Below are 20,757 nucleotides of genomic sequence, written 5' to 3'. Positions count from 1 at the left end.
GTTGGGAAATTTTGATTTATGATGGATCACATGTACATAAATGAGAAAATGTATTGGAAACTGCAGATACAGAAAGGAAGATACATGCATTAAGGCAAATGGAATATTGTCAATTATTGCAAGATGTATGGAGCATAATAATAAGGGAAGTCTTCCTACAGCTCCACAGGACATTGATGAGACCACATCTAGAGTACTGTGTAAAGTTTTGGTCATCTTACTCAAAGAGGGACATACTCGCATCGGAAGCAGTTCTGAACAGGTTCACTAGGCTGATTCCTGAGATGAGGGAGTTTGCCTTGTGAGGAAAGGTTAAGAAGGTTGGATGTGTACTCAGTAGAATTTGAAAGAATGAGAGGTGATATTATTGAAACATAACAGATTCTGAAGGGAGTTGATAGGGTGGCTGTCAGAAGGACATTTCCACTTATTCAGGAATCTAGAAGTGAAGACACAGTTTACAAATGAGAGATTGCCCATTTAAGGAATAATTTCTTCTTTCTGGAGGATATGAGTGTTTGGAATCCTCTTCCTCAAAGAGTAGAGGAGGCTGAAGCTTTAAATACCTTGAAGGCTGAATTAGACTGATATTTGATTGACAATGGAATTATGTGCTATGGCAGAGAGGCAAGAAAATTAAGGTTAGAGTCAGGTAAGTCATGTTCTGACTGAACGAAGGAATAGGTGGGAAGGGCTGGTAACATAATTCATAACATATTTCCATTTTTTATGTTCTTACGTTAATACATGAATGAAGGGATCACTGGCATGACCAGTGTTCTTTGTCCATCTCTAATACCATTGAGACAACTGAGCAACTTGTTAGGCTATTTCAGAGGGCAGTTAAGAGTCAGTTGCATTATTGTTGGTCTGGAGACAAACACAAGCCTGACTGACTTCCTTCTCTCAAAGACATTACTCAACCAGATGGGTTTTTACAGCAATCTGATGCTTTCACCACTACCATTACTGATAGCAAATTTTTATTCTAAATTATTTTTAAGTAATTGGGATTTGAAGTCATGTCATCAGATCATTAACCCAGGCCTTTGAGTAACTACTTTTGAAATATACTATGCCCACTCAATATGTAATAAATCAGAGATATAATTTATCTGAGACGTTCATAAATATTTTCAAAAGGCCAAGGTAGACTGGGCAAGTGTCATCAAAACACAGAATATTGGCATATCACTGTTTTATCAGCAGCAATTCCAACCATGCAGAATTTGCCTGTACTTAATAGTTTCCAGAGACGTTTAAATAACAAACATTCACTATAATCAATAGCTGACTCTGAGCTGCACTTGAGCTCCATAGCCTTATTTTTTTTTTTAAATCCTTCATAAATCTTTTTTCTTCTTTTTGTAAAATTACCAGCCACATGATTTGTTTCATTGTACCTGCAGACTTGTGAAATAAATTCCATTGTATCAGTCTTCACAGTGGAGTATGAGGATAATACACTTGACATTCCAAGTGAGTGAGCAATGAATCAAGGACTGGAACTCAGTAATGTTAGAAATAAGCAGGAAAGCAGTCTTAATAATATGGTAAAAGACTGTCTACTCCTGAGGGCGTGATGGTTTAAACTGGGGGGGGGGGGTTGAAGGAAAGTAGGTAAAGAAATTGTGCTTGCTTTGTCCTTAATCATCTAAAGCCCTCTTGATTCAGGATTAGATTAGAAAATTGCAAATTAAATCCATTATTCAAGACAGGTAAAAGAGGGCAACTAGGAAATCATCGACCTGTTAGTTTAATATCTACTGTTGAGTAATTATTGGAATTGATAATTAAGAACAGAATGACTGAACACTCAAAGAAATTTGAACTGATTGGAGAGAACTGACTTTGATATGTAAAGGTTCTAAATAAACTGATTGAGCTTTTCTTTGAGGTAGTAACTAAAGTTGTAGAGACAGAGAGAGAAAGTACTGTCCAAGCCTGCATTGTTTCTGAATATGGGACCGGAAGTCAATGGATACGATTCCATGGATAAGATACCACAAGAGATTCTTAGCCAGAAGTAAATCTCATAGAATTGCAGGTAAATTATTGACCAGTTTAGGAGATTGATCCTCTCAGAATCACAGGATTGTTGCAGACCATTGTGGCTGGATTGGGTCTTTCAATAAGCAATTCACTTGGTGCTACTTTTGTGTCATCTCCCTGTAACCTTGTACATTTTACTTTTGCAGATAAAAGTCTAACTTGATTTGCAATGCTCAAAATTCTAAGACAGTGAATTTCAGACCTTAACTACTCACTGGGTGAACAAGATTTTCTTTATCTTGCCTTTGCTTCTTTTGATCAACTGCTTTAAATTTTTGCCCTCTCCATTTCTTGATCCTTTGGTGAGTAGGAACTGATGCTGCCAATCTACTCTGTTTTGTAGGTAAGATAGGCCATAGTGATAATGATTTGTACCTGAGTATAACCTCTGATGTCTCGAGAGGGTCGATCCAGGGGCCCTAACTGTTTATTATATTTATTAATTTGTTGGATAAAATAATAGAGAACAATGTAATTTAATTTTACTGAAGACATCAATCGAGTAGCATAGTCCACAATGTGGATGGCAGCCTAGAATTCTAAAGAGACATTGATAGATGAAATGAGGCTGAATGGGCTGAAGTTATTTTCCCTGCAGTATCAGAGACTGACCTTATAGAGATTTATAAAATCATGAGGGGCATGAATAGGATAAATAGACAAGGCCTTTTCCCTGAGATGAGGGAGTCCATAACTAGAGGGCATAGATTTAAGGTGATAGGGGAAAGATTTAAAAGGGACCTGAGGGCAACCTTTTCCACACAGAGGGTGGTGTGCGTATGAAATGAGCTGCCAGAGGAAGCATTTAAAAGGCATCTGAATGAGTATATGAATAGAAAGGGATTAGAGGGATATGGGCTAAATGGGACTAGATTAATTTAGGATTTCTGTTCAGCATGGACGAGTTGGACTGAGGGGTCTGTTTCCTTGCTGCGCAGCTCTATGATACTACATTTCATTAAAATGTATGGTTGGGTAGAAAACTATCAAAAATGCATAAGGAATGCGTCAGCCTTTACATCAAGAGGCCTAGAATAAAAACGGCAAGAAGTTTTGCTCGCGCTGTGCAAAGCCTTAGTTGAACTACATTCCGTGTACAGTTCTGGGCTCTGCACCTTTGAGCATTATCTACATGGAGAAAAACTGCTGAAAGCTGCAACACAAATCGACTTGGGGGAACACAGAAGGCTAGCACAAGGTGCAGCAGGTAATCAGGAAGGTCAATGGAACGTTAGCCCTTATTTCAAAGGTATTGGAGAATAAGAGTAGGGAAATCTTATCGAAACTTTATAAAGTGCTGATGAGACCACACCTGGTGTACTGTGAGTGACTTTGGCACACTCATCGAAGGAAAGAAATTAGTTCTTTGGAGGCAGTTCAGAGAAAGTTCACTAGGATGATCTCTGGTATGGAGGGATTGTCTTATGAGCAAAGGCTAAACAGGTACTCACTGGAACATACAGGATTATTAAGGGACTTAACAGCGTAAATGCTGAGAGGTTGTTTGTCCTCATGGGAGCATCTGAGACCAGAGGGCATAGTCTCAGAATAAAGGGCACCAATTTAAGACTGAGATCAAGAGACATTTCTTCTCAGAGGGATATGAGTTTTTGGAGCTTCTTTACCACAGAGAGCTGTGGGGGCAGAATCCTTGTGAATATTTCGGGCTGAGACAGATAGATTCTTGATTAGTTGGGTGAATCAAAGAATACAAGGAAAGGAAACGTGAAGAATGTTGGACCAGCCATGATTCTTTTGAATGGTGGAGCAGGTTCAAGGTGTCTAACAACCTCCTCCTGTTCCTATTTCTTATGACCATATTGGAAAAGATACGCCCACATTCCATGAATGGTTAAGAAAGAAACAAGCATTTAACAAAGTGCAGAGTGATCAAAATGTTATCAGACTCAATGGGTTAACTTGTGAGGAGAGATTATATAAAGAGAAAAGCAAAAAATGCTGGATGTAAACATTATGGCTGTGAATAATGATAAGCCCCAGAAACAGGAGTAGGATCACCATGTGTGTTTGACCCACTTCTATTACTCCTGGTACAGGCAGAATGCCAACTTCATGCTATTTAGGCATCATTGTACCCTGTAGGCACTGCTAACTGCTGTCAGGTGACTGCACACCTGAGCAGAGACCAGACACTGTAAAAGATTGGCAGCATTTAAAACAACCTTGCACTTTTTAAAACAAGTATAGACCTCTGAAAAGGAAAGGTATTGTGGGCTTGAGCAGCTGCTGAAAATCAATCCATAACTGATTATGACCCGAGAATCATGACATGCGAGGTGACATGGGAAGAATCGCATGACATGGGAGGTAACTGGCTCCACATTTTACTAATGCTTGCACTGGAGGTGTCAGTTGAGAAAGCGAAGTGGGGCGGAGGAAGAAAGCTTCTTTCTCCACCAGGGTCTCGGAAGTTTTCAGACACACAAAGGAGATAATAGCTGTAAATAGCCACGGTGGTCAGTACCTGAGCAATGGGATTCAGTGCCATAAGAGGTTCAGTGACCTCACACAAAAGATCAAGGATAACGTATGAATCTTCAAATACCACATGCCATAAGTTACACACCTAGTCTCTGACACTGCTCAATACACCATATCCCCGTCATACGCTAAGCAACATATCAGTAACAACACATTATATTATGCATGGATTCACTCCTCCCTCAGTGCAGCTGCAAACCTCGTACCCACATCTCACACTTTGCAGACCCTGCTAGCTATTCAGCCATGACAGGCATGTCACCCAAGCAGATTGCATCACACTCATTGATACCTTTCCCTCACTCTTGCAAGCCAAGGTGCCACACAATGCAAGGTAGCAGCTGCAGAACTGTCAGGTCAGATGCCTCTATCTGTACTTAATCTCACGGAGGAAACATTAGTTGTCGTTATTAGTATAACCATGGGAACACAAGTTCATAACTAATCCTCCTTCCCACGTCCCATTTCCCCATCATCCTACAAACTCTTCTCTTTTAGAAGCTGCAAATGATATAAGCATGACCTCTTCACCTCAGTCGATTCCTTCATTTATAGTCCTTCTCTTTTAGATACCCAAGAACTGCAACCTGGTAAAATAGGAAGAAGAAAATACCCCAATAAAGCAGAATACTGCTGATAATGGACATCTGAAACAAACACAGAGAGGAGTGGAAAAACTCAGCAGATCTGCCATCATCTTTGGAGAGATAAACCAAGCTAACTTCAAATTCAGTATGACCTCTTCAGAACTGAAAGGGATTGGATAATTTATTTTTATACAGAGGGAAAAGAAGGGTGAAGGAAACAGATGGTTTGATGGCCCAGTACAAAAGAGAAAGGGGTTGTAAATAGTGGTGAAAGAGAAATAAAGATGTAAAATGGGTCTAAATTAAGGTGTGAAAGGTGGAGAATGGGTCTTCTCTACTGAGAACAAAGTAGACAAGACATAAAGAAGACAAGACCATAAGGGGGCAGATGGGGGGACAATGGAGAACAGACATTATATGGTCATGATCTGAAGTTGTTGAACTCCATGTTGAGGCCTAGAGGCTGTAAAGTATCTGAGTGGACAATGAAGTGTTCTTTCTTGAGCTTGTGTTGGACTTTGCTGGAATACGGAAGTAAATCTAGGACAGAAGTCTGAGCATGACAGCACGTTGGAAGGTAAAGGTCAATCCTACTGACAGTGTGGATATGTTCTGAAAAGTGTCTGCTAAAGGCAACTTTTAGATTGATAATTGTAATTATAGTTGATAACAGTAGTTGTTATGGTCACCATTACTGAGATTAGCTTTATATTGCAAACTTATGAATTCAATTGAAATCCAATTTAAGATTTGAGCCTATGTTATCAGACCAAAAGGTCTGGGTCGCTGAATGTTATTCCCGTGACATTGCCACTCTGCTCTTCAGATGCACGACATAGCCGTGCAGCAGATAGCAGACTCAGCATCCTGACATCTGGTCTGTCAACCCCTGCAAGGGTATTTCAGAGCAGTTTGGGCAGTAAAAGGATTGTTTTAAGTAGCCTGCTCATTCATGCCATGTGGCAACCTGGCTTTCGTTGCTTGCAAGCTGCCCACATGTGCAACTGTTGGACACTAGAATATTTCACCACATCATCAGTGGATAACCCTGAATGATTCATAGCCACCTTTTGGTTTAGTGAGGTGGCTCAAATCCAAATGATGCCTGAAGGCACCAAATAAGTACTGCCAGGCTAGATATCAAGAGAGCAGGATCCCTCCACAATGATACAGTAAATTACGTGGTTGACATACAATACTTGCCAAACAATGTGTGTGTAGTCTGTGATACCCTAAAACATGGAAAAGGCTGTGATCTGTGTGAAATCACTTACTCCATGAAACCTGCTGCTCTCTGGCCGGCCAGAGAGAATGAAATACATTCAGCTTTCTTTGAACAGAGAGTATCAATGAACTTCTTTACTCAACAGTGGGCAGCAAACCACAAATGTTGCAATAGTCTCCAGCTCAAGTCAGGCAAGCATTGACATTTGGAAGTTCATGGCCACAGTCACAGCTGTTATAGTGTGATCCTAACCCTGTTGTAAGGTTAGCCTTGTGGCTGTAGCAGTTGGCAGGCTTCAGTGAGGATTGAAAACACAGATGTTTAACATGTTGCTCATGTCCAGGTAGGAGAATCCCTTGGATGGGTATAGAGTGCTGATGAATGCTCTTTTCCTCATTCTCTCCCCTCCCCTTCACTAATCTTGTAAGTTGGTGTTTTCCTGTCCTCTGCTCATTCTTCCTGTTATTTATATTTGAAGAAGAATGCTACTAGTGCAAGCCAGCCATTCAACTAGCTGATTTGTACAAAAGTCTTCCAGTCTGGACCAACATCCTCAGCAACAACCACATTATTTCTTGTGGACTTTCCAACCTCAAACTGTTGAAGAAGTATTAGATGCTTGCACTATCATAGCAAAATCTCATGGAACTCAATGAACAACTGAGCTGAAAGTAGAAAAGATTCCTTTATTTGGCATTGGTGGGGAGGGCGCCCTTCGTGTTGCTCAATGCATGTTCAACCATCTGTGATTGAGAGTGCATTGGTCATTGTATTGAGCCCCAAAATGGAAGTGAGGGTGTTTGATGTCATGGCTTGCCTACTTTGCATACTTCCAGGGAATGTTAACTGCATTCACACTGATACCCTCACCAATATGAAGAGGACCAGGATTGTCAAAGTAGATTTTCTAGCATTGAGGACCCAGTTAGATATTACCAAGGACTCTGGTGATAAGTGAGTCAGAGATATTATATGATAGATCTGGCAATGCAATTCTGGATAATTTGGTGTAAGATGGAGAGCAGGAAACAATGTTAGTTATGCTAAATGTATAATCATCTTCCTATCCTACTCAAACTTAGTCCTTCTAAAATGATTTAACATATAACTATAACATGATTATGACTTTTTGACCTTATTCTTACAAGTCACAGGTTAATTATACTCAAGATGCTTTATATTTAATTTACAATCTTAACTGTTTACATTTTAATGGTGAAAATAATTTATGGCATTAGAGTTCAAACACCACTACCTGTCTGGCCTGGGTTTTCTCTCATTCTGTAGTGGCATTTTCCTGTCATAAAATTTTCACTTTGCTGACATTTGAAAATGAAATCAGTCTGAGCTTCAAAAGCCCATCAAAGCTCAGGAGGGAAATGATGACAGCTAATAGTTTATGGCCACTTGATGACTATCTTGTGTGATCCCCAGACAATGAATGTCGGAGTTTGATGGAAAGACAATTGTTATAAAATTGTGAAGGGGAGATGAGCAGTCATTGCTCGTATTTTTCTGAGGAGATTAATGTCTTCTGTTTTGCCATGGGATTGTCTGCCTGATAGGCAGAAAGTCTGAAAGATTCCCATATTAATAAACGATTCAAAACTCTTTCTTTCTCATTAGTGACTATTTTTAGTTTAACTAAAATAAACCTCCGACAAGTATTCGTGCTATATGTCAGTCAGGTTGGAGTTGAACATTCTACAATCAAAAGCATTGTTTCAACTTGACTAACCTTACCTAAAGTCTTGTTTTAATGGTACTGGATCGATGGACTGTCTTTTACAGAGGTGTCTCTCTTCCCCTGTCTCAGGAAGGAATTTCAGCCAAAACTGACTAATGTTAAATAAAGGCTACTCCCCCAATGACAGCTTTAATGAGGTAAGACAGGGACTTCTGCCGATCACTGGCCCACACGTGAGAGCTACCATCTAATGGGCACTGCTCGAAATGCAAGGAGACCCACATTCAAGATGGATCTCAGACCCAGCTGGTCCCTGCCATTTTGGGTGGGAAGATACTGGAGAGTCTAGGAAGGGGGGCAAGGCTATGCGGTGAGAAAAGATTTTCTTGGCCAGGCAAGAGGTGATAAATTGGGGCTAACATCTTGGATGTTGAAGCTGAATCACCCAGCCCACCTTTCCTTCCTGCCCAAATCACCCAGCCCACCTTTCCTTCGTGCCCAAATCACCCAGTCCACCTTTCCTTCCTGTCCAAGTAACCCAGCCCACCTTTCCTTCCTGTCCAAATCACCAGCCCACCTTTCCTTCCTGCCCAAATCACCCAGCCCACCTTACATTCCTGTCCAAGTAACCCAGCCCACCTTTCCTTCCTGTCCAAGTAACCCAGCCCACCTTACATTCCTGTCCAAGTAACCCAGCCCACCTTTCCTTCCTGTCCAAGTAACCCAGCACACCTTTCCTTCCTGTCCAAATCACCCAGCCCACCTTTCCTTCCTCTCCAAGTAACCCAGCCCATCTTTCCTTCCTGTCTTTTATGGAATTGGGTGAAACATTAGCCTTCTAACTCTACCCACCTGCTGCCACTAATTGTATTATGGTACAGGTAGCGTTATATTTGGATTAGTTGGATTGTTAAAAAAAAGCTCAATTGTCTTTTTTAGTTAAAATGGTATGTGGATTACTGATTACAATAGCAGTCTGCCTAGTGTTTCATAGGAGCCAGACTGGAGTGCAAGCAGGAGGTAGTGGTCTTCATAATGTATATTAGATGCTCTCCCCTCAAAACCAAAGCCAACAGGGGCTGTAAAATCTAGCCCAAATATGCTTGACAGAAAAGTAACTTCACAAAGAGAAAGCTCATGATAATTTGGTATCTGTTAAGTCCTCAGAAGATCTCAGAGTCTCTCATAGCTAGTTCATTAATTATGATGTGTAGTGAATGTTGTTTATACATGGAAGGAAAATTAGATGCAACTTCTGCAGATCATATTTGCACATTCTTCTCCAGTTAATTTAGAACAACGTACGTCAGCTATCTATCCCAACCATTGGTGGCATGAGGGAATAATGGAATATATCTGAGAGTAGATTTAAAAATAATTTGACCTCTCACTTGACAGCTGTGTTGGCGCCTTCAATGCCTGATACACACTGAATTAGATAGATCTGCAAAAACCTACATTCAATTCCAAATCTGTGCAAAGTAAGCCAGTCTCACCCAGGGTAACTATACCTTATGTTCTTACTTACGATTTATTGCCTTGTCATCTTGCATTTAGTATTTAGATGTGCACTTGTGATGCCAAGACATGGAAGGCTACAGGCCAAGTGCTGGAAAATGGGATTAGAATGATTAGGTACTTATTTTTGACTGGTGTGGCCTAATGGTTTGAAGTGGATTTTCTGTGCTGTAGTTCTCTATGATTCTATCTCTGACTAAGGAAGGTAAAAGTTAGTCAAAGTGTATCTGTTCCTCATCACTGTTCAGTAGTCCGAGTGGATATTGCAAGTGTGATGCCAGATGGATGCAGGATTTGGGTTGACTTCAGGACTTCTCAGAGGAAAAGGATGTCTGATGTTTCCTATCTACATATGTTAAGAAACACCAAATAGTGCACATTCCAGACAGTAGCTTGCATCGAGCTTTGCTGCAGCATGATTCCAGGAAACGAAGAGAGAATAATGAAGGGAGGGCAATCAATACGAAAGAAACAGTGAGCAGAATCTTCCCGAGCATTGGTGACATTGGCGTTGGCAAGAAAGTATTTTCCGACCAACTGTTGAACTGCGTGATAATTTTCACCAGAGAGTGATGAGATGTTTATTTGCACATATTAGCATGTTTTAACATCTCACTTCATTAATGACCAATCGGATTGGAACTAGACAGTGACTACTTTTTCATTTATGAGATGTAGGCATGATTGGCTGGGCCAGCATTTGTTTCCTACTCCCGGTTGCCCCTTGATCTGAATGGCTCACCAGGACCACTTCAGAGGCAGTTAAAAGCCACCCATATAATATGGGTCAGGAGTCACATGCAGGCCAAACTGGGTAGGCACAGCAGATTTCCTTCCCGACAGGACATTAGTGAACCAGATGGGTTTTTAAAAAACATTCAACAGTTGCCTTTAGCGACACAGTCATCTTGCTTCTGCCTTTGGGACAGAAAGTCTGGGTTCATGTCCCACCTCTCCTCAGATATGTCACATCATTACCGACCGCATGGATTCAGTTCCAACATGAAAGGCAAAGCAGTTACTTGGCAATTCCAGTTTTCCAGCTCCTCTGGAGCTGCATCTTGGACACCAGTCAGCAAAACATCCAAACACACTGCATGGGCAGTGAGCACAGGCACCCTTGGCGGCACAGTGGCACAGTGGTTAGCACTGCTGCCTCACAGCGCCAGAGACCCAGGTTCAATTCCTGCCTCAGGCGACTGACTGTGTGGAGTTTGCACATTCTCCCCGTGTCAGCGTGGGTTTCCTCTGGGTGCTCCGGTTTCCTCCCACAGTCCAAAGATGTGCAGGTCAGGTGAATTGGCCATACTAAATTGCCCGTAGTGTTAGGTAAGGGGTAAATGTAGGGGTATGGGTGGGTTGCGCTTCGGCGGGTCGGTGTGGACTTGTTGGGCCGAAGGGCATGTTTCCACACTGTAAGTAATCTAATCTAATCTAATCTAATCAATAAACTTCAGTATTTGAGACATACCATTGAAAATAGGAGCAGGAGAAGACCATTCAACTATTCAAAGCTGCTCTGCCATTCAATACAATCACAGCTATCATCCAACTCAGTGCCCTGTTCCTGCTTTCTCCCATATCCTTTAATCCCTTTAGCCCCAAGAACAATACCTAACTCCTTCTTGAAAACAAGAGCCAGCCTCAATGCTCCATCATGGCACATGGCTGATCTGCTTATAAGATGATTCTATAGTTCAGTGCTGCATTTTGGAGCACAGCAGCACCTTTCATTGGCATACTGCTACCAGGACAGTTTACAAGCTATATCTGATCAGGTCACATCTCCGAGATCCTCGCTTGCTGTCTCAGTGTTTGCTCACTTTGCATCTACTTGGACATCCACAACATCCTTTCCTTGTCAAAAATGCAAGGCCCCCTTAACCAGAGCTTAAGTGCTCATAGTACATCAGGCATAGCTTGTGTATTAGCACAGACACAAAGCTAGACCACTTGTCATGGTTGAAACAAATTATCTGACAAGTGGGTAGACATGTTGCAATACGTCCCTATGTTACAGCAGCCTCATAGCTGCAGTATGTGCCAGCAGCATACAGGACTTTGCAAAGGCATCAAGAAAATGGCCATGTCTCAAAGTCTGTGAGCAGTAGCCATCGAGTCACAGAGTCATACAAGACAGAGGAGGTCCTTCAGCCCATCAAGTCTGCACCAATGAGAAGCTATCCTAAATCTACACTTTATTGCACATGGTCCATAGCCTTGAATGTTATGACATCTTAAGTGTTCATCCAAGAACTTTCTAAAGGTTGTGAGGTTTCCTGCCTCTATTACCCTTTAGCACTATATGTTGTGTGAATCATTATGAACCTGCTGGGTGGCCACAAGCACTCTGCACCACGTCATACAGCTTCAAAGATCAATGGCTATGACACGATAGCAACGCGTCACTGCCTGGACACATTCACCCTTGGTGCCAGCGTGGATTCCTTTCTTGTCCAGGCCGGAGCAGGCTTTGGTCTCTGACAGTTCCCTTAATGCCAGTGGCCTGGGACATTTCTTCTTCAGTCAGCTGCAGACAAGCGGCAGTGCTCACCAGCAGGAGCTCCCCACTATACGCTAGCTAAAATAGCCACCATGGTGTCAGTATTTGACATAGTGGAGGGTACAGGAGACAGCTACAGTAATGATTCCTCTGAGAGTCGATGCTTCTTCCCTCAGAGGCAGAGGAGGAGATATGTTACAGGGTCTGCCTCCTAGCCACTGGGATCATGTAGATGTCCCTTGTGTCTGCAGGAGAAGCCATCATGAACAAAGGCATTGTGAAGAGTACATTCACAGTGGGGGTAATGGGAGAGCAGCACATCAACAGACAGTGCTGCTTACCTGGTTGTTGAGTCATGGGTATATCAGCATCATCCCATGAGCAGTCTCAATCTACATCGGCCAAGGCTAGGGTTCTCCTCTTGAAGGGGATGAGGAACCAAATATCGGCTGCCCCACACCTGCCTTGGCTCTTTCAGCCCTCTGATGTGAGGGTTGAGTGATCTGAAAGTGGGTGGTACAGCTCTTTGTGCAGGTGGAGGTAGGAGAAGACGTCCTGAGTGAAAGAGTAGGCAGTGCTAAGGGCAGTCAGGGCTAGTGGTATGTGGGGACTGGTGTCAGTGAATGAGGAAAGATGTTGCAAACAATGAGACTGGTAGATGTGGACCTTGTGGTAACAGAGAGAAAATAGTGGTAATTACCTTGCTGGAACATTTTCTTCTTGAGGTGGTGCTGAGTGTTTCTCTGGACATTTCACTGAATTGTGCACGCCAACTAACTCATCTGCCAACGTGCACTAGGCTGGCAGGATCTAGTGTCACAGTCTCCTCTGCAGGTCCTGGGAGCAGACAATAGCCCTTCTCTGCACCCCCTCATTCTCCAGTTACCCGTCTGCAAAGAAATATGCGAAGAATAATACCTGAGCACATAAACTCAAAATATCTATGACTGGTACCAAAGAATAAGTGGCTCCCTAATGTCAAACATTTTCCTGTATGTAAGAAATCAAGAGCAAGGACACATGGTGCATGACATCATCCATGTTGAAAAGAATAGAAAGCTCAGCAAACAAAGTATTGACATCATGACACCAAGCCTGGGAAGTCATTAATCTACAGACTGTACAGGAAAAGAAGTGTGACCAAGATAGAGAAATTGCATCAGTTTTCTCTTGTTTTTCATGATCAGGGCAAGTTATTGACACAGTACAGGGTAGCTCCACAATACCAGTGCTTGACATGGTGCACAACAGCCTTTTTAAACAGAGCACTGACATCAGGGATCCTGAATTGAGTGGGGGAATATGACAAGTGGTGACTTAGGAACATAGTGCATCGATAACGAGGTGAGCTTTGGAATATAGCCTGAGAAAAGCTGATAAGCCTCACGTAGAGATACCCGCTAGAAAACGCGCCAAAATTGAAGCTTTGTCGATTTCTAGTAAGATTCAGCACAGTATCTGGTATTATTGTAGTCATATCTAGATAAATTCACAGTCCTGTTAAACTATTCTGTAAGTCACATCTTTGTGTTGTGACTTAAACACAAGATGAAACATTGCACAATTTAGCAGCAACCATTATTCAAAGCATAGTTGGTATTTTTTGTTTGATGTGACCAGCTCACATTATTTTTGGGGGTTTGATTGTACTTCTGTAATTTAGAGAGAAGCCTTTACAAATTTGTTCAACAGGTTTCTGTAAATTGTCTGATACAATATCAGGCAGAAGATGATAAATCTTTGAACATTTCTTCAGCCAGATTAACCTGATATTCTGAGAGGTACATGACATACATCACAATATTAAAAGGCGTTCCTGTCATTAGAGATGATATTTAGAATAAAAATAATGTAACTTTGTCAGAGGCATGTAGGCAGCAATCTAGTCTTTAGGTTCAGCTGAGAAACAAGCTTCAAACATGCTCTTGCACCTTATGATGTAATTTGAACAATTGGATTGAATGCCTACTTTGCAGATCGGCAGACATCCTCCATGTAATTACATTCCTTTTGTAGAAATTGATTGTAAGCTCTGCTCTCAATGTTATAAATCCCAATTATTAAATATTGCTGCTCTGCACTTTCCCTTTATCCTTTCTTCAAATATGCTATGTGTTTTCCACTGCCTTTCTGATTCAGAGTATTGAAATTAAGCTCACCATCTCATATTCAATTACTTCTTTTGTAGGATTTCAGAACTCAATTTCTCTATCTTGGTCACTGTTCTTTTCCTGTACAGTCTGTAGATTAATGACTTCCCAGGCTTGGTGTCATGATGTCAATACTTTGTTTGCTGAGCTTTCTATTCTTTTCAACATGGATGATGTCATGCACCATGTGTCCTTGCTCTTGATTTTATACATACAGAAAAATGTTTGGCATTAGGGAGCCACTTAGTCTCCGGTACCAATTATAGATATTTTGGGTTTGTGTGCTCAGGCATTTTATGACATCCCTCATGCAGATGGTACGTGAACCTGGACCTCCTTGCCCAAATGTAGTAATACCCACAAAGTATTTTTAACATGGGATATTAAGATATGGATGTCTTGAAACATAATTGGAATATAATGTTATTAAATTCCTGTTATAATAACCATGTTATTAGGTTGTCCAGTTAGATTTAGAAGGATGAAACTACATTGTATAAGCTCATAATACTTACAAAGTGTTTCCACCTTCAAAGTCTGTGAGAAGATTTGTAGCTCGGGTGCTCGATGTTGTGGTTCTGTTCGTCGAGCTGGGAATTTGTGTTGCAGACGTTTCGTCCCCTGTCTAGGTGACATCCTCAGTGCTTGGGAGCCACCTGTGAAGCGCTTCTGTGATGTTTCCTCCGGCATTTGTAGTGGTTTGAATCTGCAGCTTCCGGTTGTCAGTTCCAGCTGTCCGCTGCAGTGGTCGGTATATTGGGTCCAGGTCGATGTGCTTATTGATTGAATCTGTGGATGAGTGCCATGCCTCTAGGAATTATTTATAGTGGCCTGTCTCTGCTGCTTCCGGTTGTCAGTTTCAGCTGTCTGCTGTAGTGGCCGGTATATTGGGTCCAGTTCTATGTGTTTGTTGATGGAGTTTGTGGATGAGTGCCATGCTTCTCGGAATTCCCTGGCTGTTCTTTGTTTGGCTTGCCCTATAATGGTAGTGTTGTCCCAGTCGAATTCATGTTGCTTGTCGTCTGCGTGTGTGGCTACTAGGGATAGCTGGTCGTGTCGTTTCGTGGCTAGTTGATCAACTAGCCACGAAACGACATGACCAGCTATCCCTAGTAGCCACACACGCAGACGACAAGCAACATGAATTCGACTGGGACAACACTATTATTATAGGACAAGCCAAACAGAGAACAGCCAGGGAATTCCTAGAGGCATGCCACTCATCCACAGATTCAATCAATAAGCACATCGACCTGGACCCAATATAACGACCACTGCAGCGGACAGCTGGAACTGACAATCGGAAGCGGCAGATTCAAACCACTATAAATGCCGGAGGAAACACCACAGAAGCGCTTCACAGGAGGCTCCCAAGCACTGAGGATGTCACCTAGACAGGGGACGAAACGTCTGCAACACAAATTTCCATGTTTCCACCTTAGGGGGAAGAGCTCGATTAGAGACAGTCAATATATGATAGCGCTGAAAAAAATCAAAAAGTGAATTCAGAATAAATTTCTTTATCTCAAAAGTGGTGACAATGTGGAACTTGCTACCCTGAAGGATGGTAAGGCAAATAGTACAAATACATTTAAGGATATGTATCTACCACCCCTGAGAAAAGGAACAGGAAGTGACTTCACCACAGGAAAAAACATCACCACAGGAAATGACATCACCAACCCAAAGATATAAATAGAAAGCAGGAAGTTTCAGCAGTGCTTCACTTGAGGCCCACCGAAGATGTTACCTAATAGGGTGATGAAATGTCTAGAAATGAAGCTTCCAACTCAGTGTGCAAACCTACATCCAAAACCTCAACCTGAGCTACAAATCTTCTCAAAACTCGTTAACATTTAAGGAGAGATTAGATATGTACATGAGGGACATGGAAAAAATAAAAGATAAATTCAGGGTTTGCAGAATGCCACTGCCATACTTGCTGCCAGGGTTATTGGAATAAGGTCATACTGATCACGTTTAATAAGGGAAGGTAACAGTGGCTCAATTGTGCGTAAAGTGTGGCATGGGTTGGTTGAGCTGAATGTGTTATGTTTTTAGTCTTATCCATCTCAGCATTGCTGATGCTTAAAACAGCTATTGTTTACAAACACTTCATTTTCATTCTGTTTTATTGGAATAACTGTCCTCTCTTGGAAAGGTTTTAAGTTTATCATTCATGGAAACAATGATAAATTAATAATCAAATACCAGAACTGTCAATGGTTTTACATCAACAGCTAGATATAAAGAGGCTTATAACACTTATGTATGAAAGTGAGATCAAACTTAATTAAACTCCTGCTCGAAAAACATGGTAAGTGGTGAGAGAATTTTACTTTAATTCTTTAATGGCCACAGAGGAGGTGCCAGAGGACTGGAGGATAGCTAATGTGGTTCCACTTTTCAAGACGGGTGGTCGAGATAAACCAGGGAATTACAGACCAGTGAGTCTCACATCAAGTGTAAGGAACATATTAGAGAAAATTCTGAAGGAGATAATAAATCTTCACTAAGAGAGGCAAGGTTTGAACAGGGGTAGTCAGCACAGCTTTGTAAGAGTGGAGGATAAGTAAGTTTGCAGATACAAAAGGATTGGCTGGGTGGCTGAAGGCCTGAGGAACTTATAGACTGGTTGTTCAAATGGACAGATCAATGACAGATGGAATTTGATCTTGAGAAGTTTGAGACGATGCACTTTAGAAGTAAAATACAAGGGAGTACTTAATGAATGGGAAGCTCAGGGGAGCAGAGGTGTCTTGTGCCTGTCCATAGATCCCTGAAACTGGCAGGTCATGTTAATAGGGTAGTTAAGAAAACATACAGGACTCTTGCCTTTATCAATTGTGGTTTAGATTGCAAGAGCAGGAAGGTTATATTGGAGCTGTGCAAAAATTTGGTTAGGTCACAGCTGGAGTATTGTGTGTAGTTCTGGTTGCCTGGCAATAGGGAGGAAATGGTTGCACTGGAGGTGGTACAGTGGAGATTTACCAGGATGTTGAGTGGTTTGGAGCATTTTTACAATGAAGAGAGGCTGGGTAGACTTGGATTGTGTTCTTTGGAGCAGAGAAAGCTGAGGGGAGACCTGATTGAGCCGTTTAAGAATACAAGGGGCATGGATAAGCTGGAAAGGAAACATATTCCTATTAGTTGAAGGATCGATCTCAAGAAGGCATAATTTCAAGGTGAAGAGCAGGAGGTTTAGAGGGGATTTTGGGATTTTATTTTCAGAGGATGGTAGAAATCTGGGATGAACTGCCTGAGAGGGAAATCTTAACCTTTAAAAAGGATATGGCTGAGTACTTGAAATGTCATAATGTTTGAGGCTATAGTGCAAGTGCTGGAAATTGGGACAGGTGTAGATTTAACAGAGTAGTTTTTTTTGTCAGTGCAGACGTGATGGGCCATAAGACCTCTTCTGTGCTGTTTGGTTCTGTAACTACAGGAAGCCTAGTAGCCTACCTTTTTCCCTTGCTGCCAGTCATTTCTATTTCTAGATCTTATCTGTCCTTAGTAAATGGTGAAAATTCACAGTTAAAACGTCGATAACAGATGATGGTTTCGAATAATTTCCTGAATGAACATATAAACTGTCATGAGTGTTAGCAGCACCATGATGTATAGCTGAAAAATTTTCAATGATGTAGTAGAAAGTACATAATGATCTAGTTATGAATTTTAAAGGAACACAGAATGAACAATACTTTTACTGTTTTGTCATGATTTCTGGGAGACTTTTACCCCAAAGCAATTCCTGGCAAGTATTTGTTCATCGGCAACTCTTAATCAATCTTGTTGAAGTAGCAAATCCACGACTTCCCAGGAATTCAAACTGTGCAGAATGCCATTGCCATGCTTACTGCCAGGGTTATTCCCCAACATTGGCAGCATCTTAATGTTCCTCTTGAAAATCTTAATAGATTTTCTACAAAGTTGTTGTCAAATAGTTATCTGCTAGAAACAACAAACCCAGATGACAAGTTAATATTTCAGTAATAATATTAGTTATTAGAAGCTTTCAGTTAGGAAGAAAGATGCTTTATTGCTTTGAAGGAATACGAATATTTGTAGTTACCTCTGTGACGTTTTCTGTTTTGGCAACTTTAATCAAGAAAACATACTCAATGTCACTGAGCTTTGGAATATCACATGACTCTCATAAAAAATGAGAAAGCTGTGAGAAAGTAGGCAAAATATTTTCTATATGCATAAGGGGGACTGGTTCCACTTTGTATTTGGAGATTTGGGTGCAAATTGCACTCTACAATGTATTTTGTTTTGCTCATCTTTGCATATCCTCGAATCTAAAATCCACCGTGAACCATTTCAACCAGGCAGCGTTTTAAAGTTACTTTATTTCTGTTGGAGAATGTATATGAGATTGGTGACTTGCTACAGGTTTATGTATAGGATTGAAAATGGAAGTTTATTACAAAAAAGATATTTTTAATCAGACTAGCTAGTCTGCTTTAAAAAACTGACAATGATCATAGTTTAGTTTGTCTATGTATGGCTCGTTCTGTTATAACACGCATTCTGTCAACGCGAATTCACTAACGCAATTGATAAATTGGAAACGCTGTTTTTACAGAGCGAACTTTTAAAATGTGTATTGGCTGTAATGCAAATTTATCGCCAACACTTTAAGCAATGTTTCTAAAATGCGATTTTTCTATGACACGTAGTTGCATAAGAACATAATCTTTGTGCTTTAGGAGAACTGACTGTACTAATTTCTTCACTACTGTTATTAAAGACCTTTACATGGATTAGATTAGTGCTAATCTAATTAGTGCTAATTAGTGCTAACCACTGTGCCACCATGGTGGGCGGCACGGTGGCACAGTGGTTAGCACTGCTGCCTCACAACGCCAGAGACCCGGGTTCAATCCCCGCCTCAGGCGACTGACTGTGTGGAGTTTGCACATTCTCCCCATGTCTGCGTGGGTTTCCTCCGGGTGCTCCGGTTTCCTCCCACAGTCCAAAGATGTGCAGGTCAGGTGAATTGGCCATGCTAAATTGCCCGTAGTGTTAGGTAAGGGGTAAATGTAGGGGTATGGGTGGGTTGCGCTTCGGCGGGTCGGTGTGGACTTGTTGGGCCGAAGGGCCTGTTTCCACACTGTAATGTAATCTAATCTAATCTAATCTAATCTAAAAAATATATAGTTAATATCTCTTAAAATTTATTATTATTAGAAGTTACTTATTAAGGAAGCGCTTAATTTTAGGCCCACTCATGCGTGTAATTAATGGAAAATCTTCAATAATGAGATCTTTCCAAACACAGTGAGAGGAAGGAAGTTCGGAGACTCTACTTCAGGACCTGTGTTCTGATTGCAGCATTGGTAATACTGACCAAGTCAGAGTGAAACTTGGATTGATAGACCATAACTTTTATAATCACTGAACATATTCACAAAAGGTGCCAATGTACTTTTAACAAAGGAACATAATACAAAATATTACACAAAATAAAAAAAAGTACTAAATAACAACTCAGAAAGACCTCATCATTAGCAGAAAAATAAAGATTTACCCCTTTTTCCCAACAATGTCCTTTTTAGATATTCAACTTCAGTGAAGTATTACTCCTACCTTCACTCTTTAACTTCTTACTCAATTGACAAAGCCACAAACATTTCTTCTCAACAACATAGTGCACATTCACCAGACTTGATTCTCTTCATCTCTCCCAGAGACAAGCTAACACATTGACCTTTCTCATAGAAGTCTCAGAAAGGTTCAGGGCTTTTTCCAGCCTTGTCTTACTTGAAATGCTTAAAACAGCCAGAGATTGCCAAATCTAAATGTCCCAACTACTGGTATGGATCCCTTTCTTCTTCTGAACTGAACTCATTTGTGACCTATGGCTTTTCTTTCTATACGTAATAAAAGTTTGATTTTATAAAAACTCAATCAGTTATCAGGAAGCTTACCTCATTATCTAGCTTAAGTGAATGCTTTCTTGGAAATGCTGATTTGAACACACTATTCAAAATGACTTTGAGTCCTTAAAAGGAATCAATCATTTTTAGAGAACTAAAACCAGAGTCACCATTTAAATCATAGACTTGTGATCCATTACACTCCTATTGTAAATATCACTTTCTATATATCATGGGGCAAATATGAGTCAGGAACTTGAGGTAATTAATATCAACATGGAAAGAGTATTACAGAGACTTAAGGGAATAAAATTTTAGAAATCTCAAAACTGGATGGCCTACACCCAAGGGTTCCACAAGAGAATGTTGTCGAATTCATTGATTATCATTTCCCAAATTACTAAGATTTCAGAGCAGATTGACATTAAGTGTACCTTCAACTGACACCCTCCTTCGACTGACTGAACTGGTCCTCACCCTGAACAACTTCTCTTTACAATCCTCCTACTTCCTCCAAACCAAAGGAGTAGCTATGGGCACCCGCATGGGCCCCAGCTATGCCTGCCTCTTTGTAGGATATGTGGAACAGTCCATCTTCCACAGCTACACTGGCACCACTCCCCACCTTTTCCTCCGCTACATCGATGA

At 41.1% G+C, this 20,757-nt stretch overlaps 1 protein-coding gene across 2 annotated transcripts in view; it reads left to right on the top strand.

Annotated features, from left to right (window-relative positions):
* Positions 1-20,757, top strand: part of setbp1 (SET binding protein 1) — a 301,702-nt gene that overhangs the window by 215,311 nt on the left and 65,634 nt on the right. The gene's annotated exons all lie outside the window — the stretch shown is intronic.

The sequence above is a fragment of the Chiloscyllium plagiosum genome, chromosome 1 (assembly GCF_004010195.1).
Source record: "Chiloscyllium plagiosum isolate BGI_BamShark_2017 chromosome 1, ASM401019v2, whole genome shotgun sequence".
Lineage (NCBI taxonomy): Eukaryota > Metazoa > Chordata > Chondrichthyes > Orectolobiformes > Hemiscylliidae > Chiloscyllium > Chiloscyllium plagiosum.
Note: the sequence above shows the minus strand (reverse complement) of the source record. Positions and strands in the feature narration are given on the sequence as shown.